At 46.1% G+C, this 4,197-nt stretch overlaps 1 protein-coding gene across 6 annotated transcripts in view; it reads left to right on the top strand.

The window, feature by feature from the left end:
• The window catches only part of ATXN7L1 (ataxin 7 like 1), a 218,317-nt gene that overhangs the window by 139,716 nt on the left and 74,404 nt on the right, over positions 1-4,197 (top strand). The window lies entirely within an intron of this gene.

Raw genomic sequence — 4,197 nt, 5'->3', positions numbered from 1 at the left:
ACAGCTCGTGCACGTTGTATTTTTGTTAATAAAGCCATGAAACTCAAAAAAAAAAAAAAAAAAAAAAGAATGTCCAAGGGGGAGGGTATAGCTCAGTGGTAGAGTGCATGCCTAGCATGCACAGGGTCCTGTGTTCAATCTCCAGTACTTCCATTAAAAAAAAAAATCCAAGAACATTAGCAATGCTTTCCATTTCCTGAGCATATGCCTCATAATATTCTTTTGATTATTAATAATGATTGGTGTAGGGGGAAAGGTATAGCTTGGTGGTAGAGTGTGTGCTTAGCATGCACAATGTCCTGGGTTCAATCCCCAGTACCTCCATTAAAGATAAATAAATGAATACAAACCTAATTACCTTCCCTCAACAACAAAAAATAAAATAGTTATTGGTGTAGCAGCCATAGATACTGTCCAGACAGATGTGGTGTTACCTTCCATAACAGAACTTACTTAAAAGGAGGGAACCTACAACCTGATCAGTGGATGGAGAGAAAAGCCATATTTTCATCTCATTTTTATAATGGGAAAATTGGTCATTAAATTATTCAGTGAAAGCCTGGCTTCCCAGCACCCTCAAATGAGTAATGCCTCAGTTTCTTTTAACGGGGCATTCAATCTCTTTGGAGTGACCAGTTATCTCTTCAGGTGACCAGTACAACTTACGGTTATCATCACACACAGAGAAACTTTTCTGGAAGGAGCCTTGACTGGCCCACTCCACTTGGAGAAGAGTCAGTGTCAGGAAAGAACAGAGGAGAAGAGGAACAAGAACCAAGTGTGGGTGCCACTTAGAGTCCCAGTGCTTGGACATAAAGGACCTTTGAAATCATCCCATCAAATCCTTCATTTTAAAGACAAGGACACTGAGGCCGAGATGGTTGTAACTTGCATGTGGCCCTGTGAGTCCTTGATGCAGAGACAGGGCAGGCTCCTCCGCTCTCCATAACACACTGACCCACCATGGAGTTCCCCCCACCCCCTCACCTGCCCATTTCTACAGAGCACCTCTTCCCTCCTAGATCAGAGCCAAAACACTCCATGCCCAGTCTGGCAGTGCTGACAATGCAGCCCTGCATTTTATTTCTTCACTTTATTTATTTATACCCTGCCTTGTTGCAAAAGGATTTAGGGCCATTTGTAAGGTTGCAAACAACAGAGCAAAATAGAATAAATTTAAAACAAGTGAGAAAGATGAGACAAAGGAATAGTAGCTTCATGGCAATGTTGACCATTGCAGTCCTCCTGGGGCTATTGAGTGACTAGCCATTAAATCCAGGTGATTAGCGATGAGTCCTGTGCCCACAGCACCTCTACCCAGCACCCTGGTGGGGTTTGCTTCCTGGCTGGTTTTAGAGCCTCTCCCTCTTTGTTGTTGATTGAGATGCCCTTGAAGGTTACTTTGAGGGACTGGGAAGTAAGTAAGTCCCATTTGTAGGATGTGATCACACTAGTGTTGGTGGCAGTGACGGAGTGGTGGTTGTGCTACCGTGGCTCCATGAAGACCAGGCAAGGGAGGAGAGCTAGTCGGTATGTGGAAGCTTCAAACCCTGCGAGCTGGCCAGAATCGGTGACCTTCCTGGTCCCTCTGTTACCTATACCCCGTAGGCTGGGAAGAGGAGGATGAGTGCAGCTGGAGTTCAGAGCCGGTGCCTTGGCTTTTCGCCACCCGCTGCTCATCCATTTTGCACCATTTTGAGCTCTGCTCAAGCTCCAATCTGTTGGTCCTGTGAGGCCAGCTCCCTTGCTGCCCTGACTTCTTCATTCAAGGAACCCAGTCATCCTCCTCTCAGGACCTCCGCTTTCTCCCACAGACAGATCTTGGTTGGGGTATCCCTTGGCCTCAGGTGCTCTCCCTGACTCCCTGGGCCTAGCCCCCAATCCCCCCTGGTTTGGGTGGCCCCTTTAAGATTCTCCTGTTGCAAAATGAGTCAAAGCAGGAATCCCAGTACTCACAACTCTCACCCCTAGAATTGTTTGGAAATGTGCATTTTGAGGCTGTTGCAGCATTGATTGGATCAGAAGCACTAAACCCTCTGCAATGCACGGGATGGTTCCACTCAGGGAAGAATTACCCCACCAAAAATACCACGTGCATCCCTGCTGATAAACACTGATAAGAACTCAGAAATGCCTAAATATTTGCAATTGTACAGTAGCATCAGAACAACCACACTGCAGATTTCTTGGGTTGTTCCCAAGAGTTCAGTGGGAGGAAATCACTAAATTATTTTTATCTACACAGTGTGGTTAGAAAGCATGACATTCTGAAGGGTCAGACTATGCTGGGAATTGCTTATTTCATTAGGCCGAAGTCCCACGGTTGGCTCAAGCTGGGGCCCTGCTCGGGTCACGTGTTGATCCGTATCTGGGACCTGCTAACTTCTGGCTTCAGTGAGCACCCGGAGTCGGTGAGATCTCAGTGAGCTGCCAGCACAGGCTGTCATGTGGGTGCTATCGGACCACCCCAAGGCCCCGAGGAGAGGCCATGGCTGGCCCAGTGTCAGGGAGTGGGACCTGGCTGCACTGGGGAAATCTCTCCAGAAGTTTTTTTCCTATAACAGGCAAAGGAGCAGAATGCTCAGAATTAAACAGTCTGTTGCCTCTCATGAAAACCCACTATCAGGAAAAAAAAAAAACCCACTATCATTCCCTTAGGCTTAAAAAATTATTTTTGAGCTCACTGGCTAAGGCAAGTAATTAAGGGTAGCTAGCCCTCAGACCGCTGGAAATTGCTGGCCCCGCTGATAGCTGCGTTTTCTCATGCTTTACTGTAGGTTGGCTAATTATTTCCTGATTTATCCATTCATTATCTGACACGCTTTGAGTGCCTGCTGTGCACCAGTACTAAGTCAAGGTCCCTGACTTCGGCTTTTTCTGGCACAGTGGAAGAGGGAGGCAGGTCCTTCAGAGGTTACAGAGCCACGTGCAGGTGCTAAGGTATGGGCAATGTGCCCTGGGAGCACTGAGCAGGGACTCACATGAGACCTGGCAGAGGTGCAGGGTGACCGGGGGTGCCTAGGGATCTCAGACGTGGTCATGTTTGAAATGGGTCTTAAAAAATAATGACGAGTTAGCCAAGGTGAAGAACGAAAGGGTGGACAAGCATTCCAGGGAGAGAACACTGTGCACCAAGTCACAGAGGCATGACACAAAGGCTCTCAGTCGTCCAGTGTGGCAGGGGAGGGGATCTGGGGGAGGGGAGCCAATGAGTCCGGCACCTGGGCCCCTAGAGACCAGGAGAGCAGCGACAGGTTCCTAGGGACTGATTCTCCCGCAGCTCAAAGACACGAGAGGCCATTAGACATCCCTCAGTGCCACATGTCAATCAAAATAATTAAAAGCAGAAGAACTGAAAATCTGGTTCATGTGTTCCAACATCCATTCAGCTTCCCCCACCCCCACAAAAAAACTTCTGATAAAAAAAGATGAAGTGCCAAAAAGATGTGTGTTCAATAGCGTGACATCAAGTAAGTAGGGTAAAATAGGAAAAGAAAGACAGAAGAAAAAAAACCCCACAATTCCTGCAAAACCGAGTGATGACTGACTCTGGGTAGCAGCACATCCTTGGGCTCTGAGACAGACAGACCTGAGTTCAGGTTCTGACTGTACTAATATAAGTTTTAACCTCTCTGGACTTTGATTTCCTCATCTGAACATGGGGATGATAATACCAATCTCATCACATTTCTATGAGAATTAAACAATGTAATCCCAGTGGTTTTTACTACCAGTTAATTTGTTGCTTTTTAAAGTACTGGCTTAGAATGCAGAGGGTATAGCTTAGTGGTAGAGTGCATTTCTAGCATACACAAGGCCCTGGGTTCAACCCCCAGTACCTTTGCTAAAAAAAAAAAAAAACAACCTAATTACCTCCCCCCAAAATAAAAATAATAATAAAAATTATCTTTAAAAAAATAAATACTGACTTAACACAGGGCAAGCAATAGAGTATGGTCTGTGAGGATCAGTTATGACTAGTGGAGTAAAGACCACAGATTACAGTTAAGGAAATAGACTCTAGAAATAACGGAATTCCTATTCACTTATTTATTCACCGGACAAAAATACTCATCACACATGGTCTATGGGCAGGCACTGCGTGAGGCTTGGAGACTAGAATACTGAACAAGACAGACCTGGTCTTTGCTTTCAGGAAGCTCATAACCTGGTGAAGCGGAATCAGTGCCGGAGGAT

This window comes from Camelus ferus, chromosome 7, assembly GCF_009834535.1.
Source record: "Camelus ferus isolate YT-003-E chromosome 7, BCGSAC_Cfer_1.0, whole genome shotgun sequence".
Taxonomy (NCBI): Eukaryota; Metazoa; Chordata; class Mammalia; order Artiodactyla; family Camelidae; genus Camelus; species Camelus ferus.
The sequence above is the reverse complement of the archived record's forward strand: the minus strand, read 5'-3'. Positions and strand labels throughout refer to the sequence as shown.